The following is an 18629-nucleotide window of genomic DNA, read 5'->3' as shown; positions in this document are numbered from 1 at the left end:
TTAGATGGTACTTCCTCAACCTAATTAAATTGCAACAGCTACAGCTAACCTTATATTTAAAGGTGAAAGAATGATAAGGCCAGGATGTTTTATTTTACCTCTTCTATTGAACATTATACTAAAGGCTCTAGCCTGTGCAAGCAGACAATAAAAAGAAATGAAATGCATATAGATAGGAAAAGGAGGAATAAAAGTGTCTCTATTGGCAGATGACATACTGTCTACAAAGAAAATATTAAATACTCAAAAAGGTATTAGAAATAAAAAGTGAGCTGAGTCAGAATGCCAGTTTTCATGCTATTATAGGAAATCGACCGAATTTTAACTAGCAAAAAACTTTTTAAATTTAAACTTAAAAGCAATAATTATGATAGCACCAAAACATGAATTACTTTAAAAATATAATTCTAAAAAACATATACTACACCTTTATGACAAACAAACACAACTATATAAACAGGGAGATGTACCATGCCCATGGAGTAGAAGACTCAATGTTGTTGAAATGTCAATTTTTACAAATTACAATGACAACCTAACTTCGATACTTGCATTAAAAAGAAAAATAAAGAATTTGAATAGCTCAAACAATTTTTGAAGACAATAAAGAAAAAATCTAGAGGGTTCACTGCACCTGATTTCAAGATTTACTATAAAGCAACAGTATTCAAGAGAGCATGATATTGGTTAAATGATAGACACATACATCAATTAAAGAGCACAGAGAGTTCAGAAATAGACCTACATAGGCAGGGTGCAGTGGCTCACACCTGTAATCCCAGCATTTTGGGAGGCCAAGGTGGGTGGATCACTTGAGGTCAGGAGTTTGGGACCAGCCTGGCCAACTTGGTGAAATCCTATCTCTACTAAAAATACAAAAATTAGCTGGGCATGGTGGCAGGCACCTGTAATCCCAGCTACTCAGGAGACTGAGGCAGGAGAATCATTCAACCTGGGAAGCAGAGGTTTCAGTGAGCCAAGATCATGCCACTGGACGACAGAGCAAGGCTTCATTTCAAAAAAAAAAAAAAGTGAAGAAATAGATCTACATGGATACACAACTGATTTTTGACAAAGCTGTCAAGGTTATACAGTGAAGAAGGACGTAAAAATGGTGCTGGAAAAATATAATCTTCATATATTTTAAAAAATGATTTTGACATATACTTTAAGTCACATAAAAAAAATCTCTAAATGGACTATATCCCTAAATATAGAGCCTAAAATTTAAACATTTTTAGAGACAATTATAGGAGAAAGTATTTGTGGCTTTATTTAATATAAAGCCTTCTTATATAGAAAAATCTAAGCATGATTTCAAAAAAATGTTTTTAATCAAAATTTTAAACTTTTGTTCATTCAAAAATTTTGTTTGGAAAACAAAAAGACAAGCCTTTGACCCAAACTCCTGACCTCAAGTGATCTGCCCACCTTGGCCTCCCAAAGTGCTGGGATTACAGGTGTGAGCCACTGCACCCTGCCTATGTAGGTCTATTTCTGAACTCTCTGTGCTCTTTAATTGATGTATGTGTCTATCATTTAACCAATATCATGCTCTCTTGAATACTGTTGCTTTATAGTAAATCTTGAAATCAGGTTAAGGGAAAATATTTGCAAGAAACCTATCTGAAAGAGAACTGGAATGCAGAATAAATTTTAAAAATCTCTTACAGCTCAATAATAGTAAGACAAGAAATCCCCCTCAAAATGCTTAGCCAAATATTTGATGAAACAAATCACCAAAAAGATACACAGATTATTATTATTATTAAACACACAAAAAGATGCTTGATATCACTAGTCATAAGATGAGTAAAGATGAGTATCACAACTAGATACTACTACATACCTACTAGAATGGCTATATTTTTAAAATCACAATATTAAATACTGGTGAAGAAGGAGAGGAACTAAATTTCTCTTACATTGCTGGTGAAAATGCAAAATGGTGCAATGACTTTTTAAGACAGTTTGAAAGATTTTCATAAAGTTAAACATTCACTTATCATACAACCCAACAATCTCACTCCTACCCAAGGGAAATGAAAACATGTTCACATAAAATCTTGTGTATGAATATTTTTAAAATGACTTTATTTGGAATTGTCAAAAATTGAAACTAATCCGTATGTTCATCAACAAAGTAAATGGATAAACAATTTGTATACATCCTTACAAAGTAATACTATTTAGTAAGAAAAGGGAATGAGCCATGCAACAACATGTGTGAATCTTTAATATATTAAGTGAAAACAACCAGACTCAAAATGCTACATACTAAATGGTTCTATTTTATGTGACCTTCTCAAAAAGGCAAAACTACAGGAAGAGAACACACAGACTGGTGTTTTCAGTGGACATGTGGGAAGACCACTGGCTTCCCACATGCCCACTGGGGTGTGCGGGAATTCTTTGGAGTTATGAAGACGGTCTATATCTTGATTGTGGTGACAGGTACATGACTCTGCATTTGTCTAAATGAATAGAATTGTAACTACAAATAGGGTATATTTTGTTGTATATAAATTATACCTCCACAAACCCAATTTCCAAAAAAGGTATATTGCATTATGAAACTGCTTATATCATTCATGGAGAAATGCTGTTACTGTGCCAATATTTTCCTGTAACCCAAATGGTATATGTCAAGATATATTGCAACTATTTATTTCAATTTGACTGATTTTAAAATCTTCAAAGGGAGAATGCTATCTATTATTTCCCTAAAGCAATTAAAGGTAAAGCTGCTTTTTTTCCTTATAATTCATCAACATGTAAATTAATTTTTTCTCTTCATTGACTAAATGAATCCTGCAGCCCCTTTTTTCATGGATATACAATAGAAGTAAAAGCCATAGAGTTAATCTAGTTTGTAATAAAGTGCACTAAACTGACCAGTAAACAATAAAATGCTGTTTAGTTAATACCCATTTAACCTCAAAATCAATTAAAGAAGGAATTAATAGACAGTATCAAAGCTGTTATGCATGCTAATTAGAGGAATGTTGAGTCATTTTTCCACTTCATTCTTAAGGATGTGAGATCTGTCAGTACATCCAATTAGAAATACTCATGGTTGATGCTGGCCTTACATTAATTGCTAAAGATATTTACACATTTCATTCTTTGTATTTCTTAGTTTTGTAATATACAGTGAGAATCAAGTACATAAAACTTAAAAAATAAAACTATGAAATTATAAGAAACATCACCTATAAGAACCCGGCTTGAAATATTGGCAGCAAAGTGCTTTAAACTATTACATATTTTGAAAAAGAAACTTAAATATAATAGATAAAAATAATACACTATTGCAGGAAATATTCCTAATTTTAATTGTGAAAAATAATATTTGAGTTGAAGTACAAGTTTCCACATTTTTGAATGCAGGTAAATATAGAGAACAGAATTTTTTTTGCCAGCAAAATACAGGACAGTAATAGATCATAGGATTTTCTCAACACTTTGTCAGCCTGCTCAAATTGGTTGTAAGATGGCAAAAATCAGTAAGTAATAGAATAAGTCAGCATGACTTATCTGCACAGCAAAACTGCACAAGTTGATAACAAAAAAGGCTTGTTCTGCTCTTTTTAGGCTTCGATAATCCATGCAGAACCAGGACAATCATATTTGCAGATTTTGAATCTGATTTACCACTGCCTTCCAGACATAGCTGCCCAAATGGGATTCATGTAACCGCAAGACCATCTGTAAATGCATACTTACGTTCCAGTTATCCCGTGAGACATACTCCATGAAACTCACAGTCCTTGGTAGATGATTAATCTCCTCATAATCTTTTGGTTAGATCTAACAATCTGTCCCTTCACCTTCAGAATTTCTCTCAAGAAATGTGGAGAGTATTTCTATCTGCCTATGTAAAAGCAAATATTTTTACTGTCATACTTATCTGTGTTAAAATATGTAATCTTACTAAGAAAATTTAACAAAGACTACATTTAATTTATTTCTTTCAATAGCAATGTCTCCTCCATTTAACCAACTTTAACATCTTAAAATAAAATCACTTTATGATTAGGAAGATTGCAAACAAAAGCAACGCTTTTTAGTAAAATGTTCAATGATAAGTCTGGTAAATCTTACTCCTTAGAAATCCTGTCACAACGCAAATGTTTTAACAAATACAAATATGGAGTCCTTAACTCAGTGGAACAAGTGGAGCAGATGTTTCTAGGACTGGTTAATTTTACTACTTCCTAATTCATACCAATCTTTAAATATTTTCTCTGGCACAACCATAGAATGATGACCGAAAAATACATTGGAAAGTTCTTTTTGTTTCCTAAATTGAATTATAATAATATCTTAATTTAATTGAGAGTTTCCCATAAACATGCTAAAATTTTAATATAGTACACAGACCCAAAGAACCCTCAAATATCTGTGAGAACTGTGGTGTTTAAAAAAAAACATAAATGCAAGAAAATGGAAAATTTATAGTCCCAACTTTTTCCAAAAATATAAGATATAGATAATATTAAAACATAGTTCAGGATGCATTAAAATAACATAAAACTTGCTATAGTTGGTGACCAATTTATCTTTATGCCTATTGTATAAGTTGCATACCAAGATGCACTGAAGTAACTCAAAGAGTCAGCATCAAAGTATCAAAATAAGCATTAGGGTATTTGCATATTTATGCTCGGAGTCATAAAGACAGTTATAAAAACAGGGTCTTTGCAAAATCTGGAAAACCAATAAACAGTTGCGGAGCAATGATGTGTTTTAATATATGTATTATTAGTGGATTCAGCTTTAAGACATTTTCACTTAAAACATCTGTTTCTCAGTTGCACTCTGTGTGCAATGGTATGATTATTAGTGGTCTTGTTACTTCCCAAAATATAGAGTTTGTTATTAACTTTGATAAGTATATAATTTCACTTTGCTCTTTCCACATGTGTTACTGATATAAGATGTATTGCTTGTTTCTGTTTCAATTTGGCACCACTTACTATTGTTTTTGGTGAACAATTGAATTCACATTTTGAATGTTTTTCCATGTGGATTATGAAGTACACAATTGGAACTAAAGAAAACCTCCAGCAGATTTCTGTAATATTGTAGAGTCCATGAAGCAGATAAATACAATGCATCGGCTCTGAAACAATATTTTTACCTCAAAAAAGTAATGAATATATCACAATTTTAACAATATTAATTTGATATGAAATATGTAGATGAGCTATAACATAGTTGGAGTACATCCATAGGATTCTAGAGGCTGTGATAAGAAAAACATGGTTCTACCAATACGCATACAATTTTCATCCTAAAATAGCAAGTACTAGAGGAAGCATATGGTTACTTGAAAAATGGGTTATATTTGTTATCAACTTATTTGAGTATTTTTACATGAGAATTAAATATGTAACTAGTTGTTAAATACATCCTTATACATGAGAAATTAACAAGTCTTTCCTTCTTTCTCAACTCGCTCCCATTTTTGTCATATAATGACTGAGACTGTAGACTAGACAATTATTTGGTTGATTTGGCTGGTTACGGCTTTATTTAACTTTTCTTTCTTTTTGAAAATGTGGCTTGATAACCAAGTAAGTAAGCAATTTAAAAAGGTTTACTCAGTGTCTGTGTCAAGTGCTGGGGAGACAGGGGAAGTTAGTGTTCTCAGTGGAGACCAACATGAACAGTGGACATTAAATTCTGGAGATTTCATTGATTTGGGGATATTAGGAAATTTGTCTTGATAAAGTATCATGTAACCTAAGACCTGAGGATGCTCATGAATTAACTAGACAAGAAAAGATGGAAGAAGATCAAAAGCATATGTAGGAGACAGAGAAGAATATATTGAGCTTTGCAGTGAGAGGAGCACAGCACATGATAGAAGTTGAAAGAAAGCATTTGAGACTGTTGCGTAGGGAATGGGTGACATTCATGTAGGGAATGGAAGAAGGCGTTGGTAAAAGGGGAACATCCCATGCAGTGCCTCTCGAGTCAGAGAGATACTTGGAATGGAACTAACAGTGTTGTCACTATCAGCGAGATGACGACATTGAAGAGAGAGTAATATGATCCGTGGTTGATTTAAAATACACCTGGCTACATTGTAAAGCGTGGATTAGATTGAGGCAGGCATGAACTGGGAGCAACAAATTAGGAATGTAGTTCAGAGTTCTATTCAAGAGACAGTAACAAATTAGTCTAGGATAGTATCAAGGGGATCAGAGCTGGGTAGATTCAAAGACATGACAGAGAGTCTGTAAGACTCATTCACTGAGTTTTGGAAAAACTTAACAGAAAGAAAGTAATGATAGTTTCCAGGATTGTTTCACTCTCAAAAACTCAGTTGACAGATACTCTATTATTTTTCTCTTGCTGCATAACAAATTACCACAAAATTTTGGCTTGAAACAGCACCCACTTATTTGTTTACAGTTCTGTAGCTTACAAGTCAGGCATGGCATGGCTGCAGCCTCATCTCAGGGTGTCACAAGGCTGTAATCAAGATGTTGACTGGGCTGTATTCTTGTCTGAAGACTCTCAAGAAAACTTGTCTTTCAAGCTCATTCTTTTTGATGAATGTTAGATCTTTGAGATTGAAGGACTAGGGCCCTGTTTTCCTTCCTAGTTGTCAACCAGACGGCTGCTCTCTCTCTAAGAAGCCACCTGCATTTCCTTATCATGTGGCCTTCTCTATCTTGCAGGCAGCAATGCTATGTTGAGTCTCTCCCATTCTTTGAAATTTTGACTCCCTTCTCCACTTTTATAGGGCTCAGGTGATTACTTAGAGACAACTGTACCATATGACAACTCAATAACACAAGTGAAATCGGTGTTGTTCACAGTCCCAGGGGTTACAGAGGGCATGTACACCAGAGGTTGTGGCCATCTTGGAATTCTGCTTACAACAGGAGGTGACACAAATGAGATGGAGAGCAGTGGAGGAGGAAGAGGGTAGAGAGGAGAAGATGAGTTTGGGCTTAGATAGGATGAGTTGAGAAATCCGTGAATATTCAAGTGGAGATAAAAGTGTGCTGCTGGGGAGGTGACCCTGGGGTTCAGAAGAAAGGTCTAGTCCAGAGGAAGAGAAATGAGAATAGTTGGCATGTAGTTAATAGTTGAACCTAGGAGAGTGGGTTATATCACCTATGGAGAGCTAAAAAGGTCTAAGCCCTGATAAACTGCAATATTGAAGGAATGAGTAAAAATGGAAAATTAGTGACCAACGAGAAAAGAATCTGCTGACAGAAGTTCCAAGGAAAGACAGAACGCTTAAGGAAGTAGGATTTTTTTTTTCTGTGTTAAATCTTGCTGAGGAATCTATTAGGAAAAAGACTTAAATATACCACTGAGGATTTAGTGACTCAGAGTTAGTGATTACCATGGACAAAGCAGTTTCAGTAAAATGGTGGGTACAGAAGCCAGACTAGCGTTGTTTGAAGAGTAAGAGTCAGGACATGAAATCAATGAGTTTTAGACAATAATTGAAGTGATTTTGCTCTCCAGAAAAGGTACATAAGTCAGTATTTTGTTTATTTCTTTTAGGATGTGAGAAATTGAGCATATGTAAGCATAAATGAAAAGAATTCAGGAGAAAGGAGGAGAGTGGAGAAGGAGAATGTTACATTTGTTATCAACTTATTGATAACAAATTGAAACAAAAAAGGTAAATGATGGGAATCCAGGTGAGGTATTGATTTTCTAGAAGCACCTCTATCATTACAACCTGGCCAAGGGAGGAAAGGATGGGTGTGAAAGAAGAAAGTTTATATTCCCATCCATTGTCTAAGTAAAATAAGAAGGAAGATAAGTTTTTGAGATTGAATGAGACAGGACTGAACCGAAGGTTTAAGGAAGAGAAAGTTTACATTTGTCTTTGTGGTTAATGGGAAAGGAATCTTAACTAGAAAAATGTCACAAGATTACTTGCTAGGCTTTAAACCCCAAAAAAGGACAGATTAACAGAGGAATCAGTTGATTTGTTTCTACATTTTCTCTAGTAGCACACAGCTACTATTCCTAGAGTTATGTATACAAACTAAAAATAATTGTATTCATTAAAAATTGATATTTTTTGCCAAGGAGTTGGAAAGGAGTAAACGAGTTTTATGTATTCACAAGAAAGTGGTTTAAAAGATGGATCACGGGCCGGGCGCGGTGGCTCACGCTTGTAATCCCAGCACTTTGGGAGGCCGAGGCGGGCGGATCACGAGGTCAGGAGATCGAGACCACGGTGAAACCCCGTCTCTACCAAAAATACAAAAAATTAGCCGGGCGTGGTGGCGGGCGCCTGTAGTCCCAGCTACTCGGAGAGGCTGAGGCAGGAGAATGGCGTGAACCCGGGAGGCGGAGGTTGCAGTGAGCCGAGATCGCGCCACTGCACTCCAGCCTGGGCGACAGAGCAAGACTCCGTCTCAAAAAAAAAAAAAAAAAAAGATGGATCACGGAAGCCATAACAAATAGAAGAGATAGTAGGGGGTAGCTAATGGATAATGCATAGGGAGAAATTGAAATTGATGTCTCAGTGAAACAAAAGTTGCCAGTTATAGTGTGAATAAGTAAGCATTTTATCTAAGAGGATGAGAGTATATTGGAGGACTAGAATGTCCGTATCAGTGATTTCAGAGAAAGATTTGCTCTCGATCTTATAATTACATTTAACTTTATTTACCTTGTGTTCTATGTTTATAAGGTTTCAATACTCACTGCAAATTATTTCATACCATGACTTTCCTTTTTTGAGTCAGAAATTTTGTTTAATCTCTTGCTTGACTGATAGAACTCTCTATATAGGTTTGTATATGTATATATGTATGTATATGTGTATATACACACACGTACATATGTGTAAGTGCTCTTTCTCTGTATGCATATATATGAATGTATACATATACAGAGAGAGAGAGGAGAGAGAGAGAGAACTTACCACATTCATTCCAGCCACTTTGTTAAACACTTTATGTTCATTTTCTCATTTCATCTTCACAATAAAGACACGAGTGTGTTAATTTTACAGATTAAGGAAATACTTAACTATAGAGGTTAAGTAACTTACCCTAAACTACAGCCTATTGAGCTAGTAGTATTGAAAAAGGAACAGAGCTTCAAACAGATATGCTCAATTTCTAATTATAAATTTTAAATACTAAGCTAAAATTGGATATATATTTTTAGCCTTTTATGTATTTGAGTGCCTTTCTGTTCTCTTATATATAAATTCTAGATTGAATAGTGTATATATCTGAGAATATATTCAAGTATTTTGCAATAAATGTATTAGAGTCATTGGTAATAATTCTAATAAATATGATTTCCTATTTTGAGGAAATATGACAAAGGAGCATCTGAGAAATAATTTGGATAATTGGTAAGGCTTGATAATGAATTGATTATATCCAAGTCGAATTCATGATTCAAAGGCAGGGTCAGGATTTCCGGCCATATCAAAATTTACATGGACTGTAGCTAACCACCTCCAGGTGCAGCAGAACTCGTGCTGTGTTCTGTGGTCCCTCACAGACCACTGGCCAGACCGTCCTCCCACACCCCAGGATTGCTGCTCTGCCACACATTGACTTCTTTCCTCATGCTCCTGTTTCTTGTCTCAATCCTAACTCCCACTCTCAAAGGAGAGTCCTGGTCTCAAGGCTGCTTTGTCTTTGCTTCTCTCTGTATCACTTTTAGATTTGCACACTGTAACAAGTATTTTTACTTCTTATTTTCAGTCTCGAATGGGGAAATATCTAGGTTGTGCAAAGTTCATCTTTCCCAGGAGTTATGGATTTCATCTCCTACTACATTCTAGATTGACTGTACTTCATTTATTATCCCCATTTTCTCTCCTCTTAGTATTCCACAAACTCCCAATTCCTTGCCCTCAGCCTGTTAAAAAACAAACAAACAAAAACTTTACTTGACAGTATCTCCTACCTTCCTCATCTCCTTGTCACCATGTCATATTCCTGAGACTTTGTGGCACAGGGGGAAATTAAAATGTTTTGGAAGCAGACTAAGAGATGTCGGATTTTTTGTTACCATCAAATACTACCATTTACCACTTTGTCACTTAGCTTCCTCTGATTCAATTTCCTGACCTTCAAAACAGAAACGATACATACCATTCAATAGCATCCTCTGCAAAGCATGGTAGAAAACATGTTACTGTCTTTCCAGCCTTTTAAGTGGCAAGCAGACCAGGAAAATAGATTCATAAAGATTTGTATGGCCAAGCCCCTGCGTCTTCATTGCCAAAATTCTTAAAAAATAACCATTGTCATAATTTGTAATTCTTCAACTCCTACTCATTCCTTAGTTTAATGAAATACACTTTGACTTCTGACTTCACCACTCAACAGAAATTGGTCCAAGGTTATCAAATACTTAAATCACAAGATCTCTCTAACACTTTCATTTGTCTCTTCCTCAGAATTTGTGTTTCCTCTAGGTTCTATTTGTTGTCTTCTTATAATTCTATTTAGAGGATCTGAGACATCTCTTTAGCTCTAATAGTTTCAGTAACTGTATATCCATCTCAAAAACTATATATCCATCTCTGAAATTCTTACTGCAAATTGACTACTCAGTGTCAAACGCTAATTCGAAACTATCCAAAGGGACATCCCCATAAAACCTAATTCTGAATTCTTTAAATATCTGCTTAATGTTGTCCCAAGCCAACACTCCCAGGCAGGAAATCTTAGATTCGCTGTCAGTTTTCCTACTTATTACTTCCTTCCTGCACTTATTATTTGAAACCATGTAGTTATAAAGTCAATTTTTTTAAAAGTGTAAACTGTTGGTAAATTTAATATATTCTAGTAACTTAAAACTTCGTCTAAGGCAGGAATTTTGCTTTACTCAGTTTTGTAATCTCAGCCACTATGACGATACCCACAACATAATAAATAAATGACTCTACCAATCAAATCTGATGCAGATCTCATTAGTAAACAAAATATTTAACATACTCTTGGGATTTCTAGTACTATTAGATACTACAACAATTTTGGGTTAAAATCAATACTTAGTTTCATGTTTATTTTTATGAGAAATGCAAATTAAAATATTAAATGTGCATATTTTAATGAAATATGGACTCTTCCAAAATTAAAATATCTGTTTTTAATTTTTCTTCATGGAGTATAAATTAAGTTCTCTATATAAAATGAAGACATTGGGTAAAATTGAAATTTAAAGTAAATTAAAACAAATCACATTACTATATTAACGAAAGTGAGTTATTTGTTCATTGTATACTACCAGAATGTTTGGAAAAGCCCCTGGTTATTCATATATCCAACTTTATTAATTAATATGGCATTCTGCTAAGCCATTCAGGAATTGTAAAACAGATATTTTCTTTAATTATTCTAGACAAAAGTTTTTTTACAGATTATTATTCAGTAAATTATTATACTGTCCTTTATCTTTTAAATTCCAATTTTCTTTTGTTACTTGAGAAAACAAAGTATTTTTATAAATCCCGTACACTGAATCTGGAATTCTTGTCATTATTGACTTTTTATAATATTAACAGCATAATGAAAAAAATGAAGAATGGGAAGTTAGGAAATTGGGAATTTTACCTAACACTAAATAATTTTATGTCCTTAGAAAAGTCATTTTACATTCTAGACTTGAACATCTTCATTAATAGCTCTGGTATGGAAATATTCTGCTTAGAAGCCCTTTGACTTTTAACTGTTAGTCACAGTCCTGTCTTTTCCCCTTTTTCAATAACACCCAAAAGCAAAACTAAGAATAAAGAATGGGAGGCCGGGAGCAGTGGCTCACGCCGGTAATCCCAGCACTTTGGGAAGCCGAGGCAAGAGGATCACGAGGTCAGGAGATCGAGACCATCCTGGCTAACACGGTGAAACCCCGTCTCTACTAAAAATACAAAAAAATTAGCCGGGCGTGGTGGCGGGCACCTGTAGTCCCAGCTACTCAGGAGGCTGAGGCAGGAGAATGGCGTGAACCCAGGAAGCGGAGGTTGCAGTGAACGGAGATCGCGCCACTGCACTCCAGCCTGGGCGACAGAGCAAGACTCCCTCTCAAAAAAGAAAAGAAAAAAGAAGAGAAGAGAAAAGAGAAGAGAAGAGAAAAGAAAAGAATGGGAACTCCACTTTCCTTGAAACTGTGAGATAGCTAAAATTTCAACATAAGTAATAGGAAAATGGCTTCAGAAGCATTAAAAATCTAGAGTAAAAGAAAACATAGCTCAAGAGACCCTGTAACTACAAATCTCACAAAATCAGTCCAGGTGCACTTCTCTAAGTAAGCAGCACAAAGATGTTTGTTTCAGCTAAACTTAAAAGTTTAAACGGCAACCATTTTATTATAACTCACGAATTTGGTCAACAATTTCAGCAGTGTTCAGCTGAGTCATTCCTCTGTTCCATTTGGCCTTGACGGAAATCATTCTGTTGTAACCAACTGGTGACTGAGCTGGTCTGGATCACCCAAAACAGCTTCACTCACATATCTGGTGCCCCGGAGGGGATGACCAAAGTGCCGAGCTCAGCTGGGACTGTTTAAGCTTGTGCCTCATGTGGCCTCTCCACTACAGTAGTATCTGGGTACTTGGGCTTCCGACATCTTAGTTCAGATTCTACGAGCAAGTGTCCCATAAAATAGGGCAGAAGCCACATGGCCTGTTATGGCATCCTCTGGGGAGTCCCATTGCATCACGTTCACTGTACTCTATTAGTCAAAGCAGTCACAAGCCCGCTCAGATTTAAGGGAAACTTCAAACTTCAAAGTCTGAATGAGAAGAGTGTCAAAGAATGTGCATGTCCATGTTTTAAAATTACCACCGTGCAAGACCAATAAAACTGTATTGGCCACACGGAAACATGTGAGTAGGGTGCTGTGAAGAGCTTCCTCACATCTAGTTTGGTTACAAAGAAAAGCCAAGTTGGAGTTGAACAGAAAATCACAGACAACCTATATTCCAGAAAGGTGGAGAAGGAAAATACAACAATGTGAGTGCCCTAGAGGTGCTAATCTCAGCTGACTTGTGAGGAAAAAACTGAAACATAATACTCAACGCTAAAAACTATTGTAAATAAAATTCCTGTTTGCTCATAATTTGGCCCTAGTCCTTCTTACTAGTTCAGAAAGGATTCATTTTTTTTTAAGATGGTTAATCAAAAAGAACGAAAATAATACATTTTCTTTTTCTAAAAAAAGGAATAGAAAAAAATTCCAAACAGCAGATCACAAATATTAACTTTTTAAAAGGTTCTAATATTGATAAAGAATGAAGAAAGATGTGGCTAACAGCACAGGAACAGACATAAAGTCCAGGATTTGAGTAAAGTAGGAAAAAAGAAAATGATGCCAATTTTCAAATGGATTATAGTGAAAATGTTAAATATGGAGTTTAGGTCAAAGAAATGCAAAACATTTATAACTGGAGTCCTAGAATAAGGGAAGAAAAATAATGGAACAGAAAAAAAATCATGTAAGTATATAATTAAAGAAAGTGTTCCAGAAGTAAAAAAAAAAAAAAAGTTGAATCTAAATATTGAAAGAATGTACTTTATCCATAGGAAAATGATGTAGAATGATCACTACTGAGGCATATCTTAGTTTAGTTACTAGTTACTGAATGTCATGAATAATGAAAGAATCTGCCAAAAAACCAAAAGATTATGTTATATATGCAGTTGTAAAAAAAATGCCTAGCTAGTATCTGATTTCCCAATAAAACAGTCAACTTTGATAAAAGTGGAGCAATTTTTTACAAAGCCATCAAAAGAAAATAAAACCCAAGAATTTTATGCTGTAATTGTTGTTTAAGAATAAAAGAAAAGAAAACACATTTTAAAAAGCAAGAATTCATAGGCTATGGATCCCATGAGCCTTCTTGAAGAAAGTACTAGAAAACACTTCAATCAACCAAAAAATGTATGATAAACAATCGTAAAAGGAGTGATATCAAATACTGAAGCTAATTCTGTGACTAAGACAAAACAAATATGTTGATTACGACACTAGAAGAGAATGTAAATAGGAGAAATCCTGACAGGGTAGAAATGAGACAGCTGAAGAAAGTCAGGAAGGGGAAGGACAGAAAGATAGGAGGTAATAAGTAATTTTTTAGATCAAGATGAGGATCAATCGAGATTATTTTAAATGACCAAGAAACAATAGAAGTATATTTATAATAGAAAAGATAAATATTAAATATACAAATTAATAAAAATTCACTGTCAAAGGGAAAGGAGGGAAAGAGGAAGGAAGTAAAAATCTATCAACTTCATCATTCTTTGACAGTTAACAATAGGAAACCAATAAATTTATGAATAAAAAGTAAAAATTAAGACAATAATCCTTAGCCGGGTGTGGTGGCTGGCACATGTAATCCCAGCACTTTGGGAGGCCAAGGTGAGTGGATCACTTGAGGGCAGCACTTTGAGAACAGCCTGGCCAACATGGTGAAACTCTGTCTCTAGTGAAAATACAAAAATTAGTCGGGCGTGATGGCGCATGCCTGTAGTCCCAGGTATTCAGGAGGCTGAGACAGGAGAATTGCTTGAACACGGGAGGCAGAGATTACAGTGAGCTGAGATCATGCCACTGCACTCCAGCCTGGGCGATAGAGCGAGACTCTGTCTCACTAAATAAATAAATAAATAAATAAATAAATAAATAAATAAATACTAGACAAAGACAAATTTCAAAATTACTTTTTAAAACCCCTACATACATGCTAGGAAAACAAAGTATGACACAGACTATGATAACAGAACTACATAAAACCAAGCCTCTTTTTTATATAAAAATTTAAATAGACTAAACACAGATGTCAAAAGAAAAAAAAATACTTAACTATATGTTTTACACAAGGAAGTGGTCAGAGCCATGTTACTTGGAAAGATGATATGTCAGTATGGAGCAGAAGAATTAAATTATTTGAAAAGATTGAAAATTAAAAAATTGAAAAGACATACTAGACAAACACAAATAGAAATCAGAGATTGCAATTTTAATATTAGATGAGATTGGATTCAGAGTGAAAGGTATTAAATGAGATGGAGAAGATACAACTCCGGTTTCAAACCAAATGAATATCTAACAATATGAATATATCTATATCAGGTAGGACTGCACTACATTAGCACACATGAAGCAAAAAAGTGTATCGCAGGGGGACAGCACAAGGAGAAAAATAGAAACCTGTTAAGAGCAGGAAACTTTAATTCACTTCTCTTAGTCAATGATAGTTCAAGTGAACACAAAATTAGAAAATAGAATACACAAATAGAGTGATGATTTTTAAGGTAGGTCTACTTGATATACATCAAAGTCAGTAGAATGAAAACAAAGTTAACAATTTTTTTCTAAGAACACATGGAATATTCACAAACAATATTTATATTAGGTTTAAAAAGGCAATAAATTTACTGTGTGTGTGTTGTGTGTATTAGCTTTCCTAATCACAATGCAATAAAACTAGAACTTTAAAAAAATGTTTAAAAACAGCAAAAAAACTACTATTGCAAAACTTTACTATCACCCTCCTATCCACCCAGAAGTCTTCTCTTAAAACAATTCTGCTGTCCAAGAGAAATGGAAACCAAAATATCAGAATATATTTTACAGTTAAAACAAAGTCCAAAGAAAATCCATAGCCTTAACTCTTTATATTAATAAAAATTTTTAAAGTTAAAGAAACATCTATATAAGGTGGTTAGAACATAAACAATCAGACAAACTTAAAAAAGAAGACTTTTTTTTAAAAGTTTGTTTTTGAGATGGAGTTTCGCTCTTGTTGCCCAGGCTGGAGCGCAATGGCATGATCTCGGTTCACTGCAACCTCTGCCTCTGGGGTTTAAGCAATTCTCCTGCCTCAGCCTCCGGAGTAGCTGGGATTACAAGCACCCACCACCACGCCTGGCTAATTTTTTTTTTTTTTTTCTATTTTGTTTTTTTGGTAGAGATGGGGTTTCACCATGTTGGTCAGGCTTGTCTTGAACTCCTGACCTCAGGTGATCCACCCGCCTCAGCCTCCCAAAGTTCTGGAATTACAGGCGTGAGCCACTGTGCCTGGCCAAAAGAAGACATTTTTAAAGCAGAAAGTAATTAATTTGAAACATTAAAATGTAGAATTAATTGTAAAAAGCAAATAATGTTGATTTAAAGTATAACAAAACTATAAAGGAGATTTAACCAAATGAAGATAAAAGGGAAAAATACCCAATTTATTGCATAAAAGTAATTTAAAAAAAGAAATATCCACAATGAAGGAATTAATCAAATCATAAGGGTCCACTTTGATTAATTCTATGTAAAAAAAAGATGAACATCTGATGAAATGTCTTCTAGCAAATATAAATTACTTGAAATAACCTCCTAAGAGTTAGGAAATATAAATATAATAATTAATTTGGAAGGAATACACATGGTTATCATAAGCGACACTTCCCCAAAAGACACTAGAATAGGGTTGTGTCCCTAAACTTTTAAGTTAAGATAATTTCATTGTTACTGAAAGTGGTCCAAGAACATGGGAAATAAAGAAACATTTTTGAATTCTTTTATTAAACTAGTATACTATTGATTGTAAAACTCATCAAAGGGACATCACAAATGAAAACTAGCAGTTCTTAAATGTAGTCTGCAAACCTCTTGGTCTCCCTCTGACACGTTCAGGGAGTCTGTATGGGCAAATTACTCATAATAACATAATGAAATTATTTGCCCTTTTGACTGCGTTAACATTTGCACTGCTGGTTCAAAAGTAATAGCAGTAACAGCACAGCACCTTAGCTTGAATCAAGGCAGAGACAGCTGACTGTACTCTCCATTGCTGTACACTGGTGTTTAAAAATAAGCCAGTTTTGATTCAGAATGCCCTTGATGAAGCAATAATGATTGTTAATTTTATTACATGTAGACTTCTGGGCATGGTCTTTTTAATATTCTGTGTGAGGCAATGGAAAGTATGAAGAACACATAAAGCACTCCTGCCACAATCAAATCATAGAGCTGTTTAGAGGAAAAGCATTTGTGTGATCTTTGGAATTGAGAGCTGAACTAGCTGCTTTTTCTCATGGAAATTGCTTAATACCTGTGAAGGCATGAAATGCTATTCAGCCTCACTTTGAGTTACTCCAATGGAATGTGAATGAAGGACAGAAAACTAAGAAAAGGAACTCTACAATTACACATACTTATTGAATTCATTAGCTAGATGCATGTTTTCGTGTAGTTGCTTTGCAGGATATAAGAACATTTTAGTAACTTTCTAGATACATTATATGTCTTAAATTTGGTGGATGAAATGTATTTATATATTTAGGGCCAGAAGAAAGCTATTTTAATAAATATTAACAATTTCAGAAACTTTATCCTGTGATGGATAAAATAATGGCCACTCTGCCAGAGAAGCTGGCCTCCATATTTTCTCCACATTATATTAATGTTCAAACTGTGCTCAGATATTAGATATGTTTAGCTTTCAATATAAACATTGGCTGGTCATTTCATAATAAAATTAAGAATTAACATGTTCACATATCTGTCAATAGTTTTCCTTCACCATGTTGCCATCAATCCAGGCACATGAAGCTCTTCCTGAACTTCCTGGTTATAGAAGCGTATGCTGCTTTGAGAGTAGACAGAGGGCACGGACAAACCACCCCTACAGGGGGCTGCCCATGGGGAGACTGAAAATGGGTGTTAGTGCTCTGTTAGGGTTTTGCTTTGTGTCTTTGTAGTCTTGAACCTCCAGGTCGTAAAGCAAATGATCCTCCCTGTTATCTGGATTCTCAGTCTTTGTGGTTCTAAGTTTTCAGATATATGAAAATAACTCAATAGGTGATTTGACTATCATTTACAATAATTCTAAGTCCATCACTTTATAAATGGAAACTTGAGATTCTGGAGGCATCCGGGACTTCCCCAAGCTTACCCAGTAAGGCACAGCCCAAGCAGAAACCAGAATTTACATATTTAGAGCAAATAATTATAACAACCACATAGCACCCCTTTATCCACCATCTTGGGAAAGCAAGTATTCCTATCCTTACAATACTCAACTTTTGAGGAAAAAAATTACATATGTATGTACTATATGTATACTATATATGGTATACAAATATATTTTTTTAACTGGGGAAGGCCCCAATTTAAAAGCTTGAAGTGCTTATCAATCTTATAAAAGGAACAACTCTGTTTACTCATATGCAAATACTGTATGATAGCAAGTTCGGCCAGAGGCCTGTATGTGATGACTAATCATAACTTCAGAACAAACCCCCTCCCTAACTCTCTAAGGAAACCTGCTCCATGGTTTTACATAAGCTGAAATCCATTTTCATGCTCCAGTTTCTCTCATGTCTTTGAAATAACAGAAGGAAAAGAACCCAGTATATATAAGTAGTTTGAGAGCTGAGAAAGATAGCATATGGCAGTGGAAATGTAAGTGTTGCTTTGATTTTGGAAAGAGAAGTGAGAAGGAGTATTCTTGAGTCAAAGCTCAATTCCACCTGAATAAGATGATTTATTTTTACGCTACAGAATGAACTTTGTGTGGGTACAGATTTATGGCAAATATACAAACACCTGCACAGATCTCATTAGAGGTTTAGAGAAACACCGTTTTCCCATGACAGAAATGATTATAGATGCAA

The 18629-nt window shown here is 34.8% G+C and overlaps 1 long non-coding RNA gene across 1 annotated transcript in view; it reads right to left on the bottom strand.

Annotated features, from left to right (window-relative positions):
- Nucleotides 1–3737: 3737 nt before the first annotated feature.
- The window catches only part of LOC131381775 (uncharacterized), a 50056-nt gene continuing 35164 nt past the window's right edge, over nucleotides 3738–18629 (bottom strand). The window contains exon 3 of the long non-coding RNA XR_009210711.1: nucleotides 3738–3874. This is a non-coding gene — a long non-coding RNA (uncharacterized LOC131381775). The remainder of the gene's footprint in view (nucleotides 3875–18629) is intronic.

The sequence above is a fragment of the Hylobates moloch genome, unplaced genomic scaffold, assembly GCF_009828535.3.
Source record: "Hylobates moloch isolate HMO894 unplaced genomic scaffold, HMol_V3 SCAFFOLD_2, whole genome shotgun sequence".
Taxonomy (NCBI): domain Eukaryota; kingdom Metazoa; phylum Chordata; class Mammalia; order Primates; family Hylobatidae; genus Hylobates; species Hylobates moloch.
This window is presented reverse-complemented; position numbering and strand designations above follow the sequence as displayed.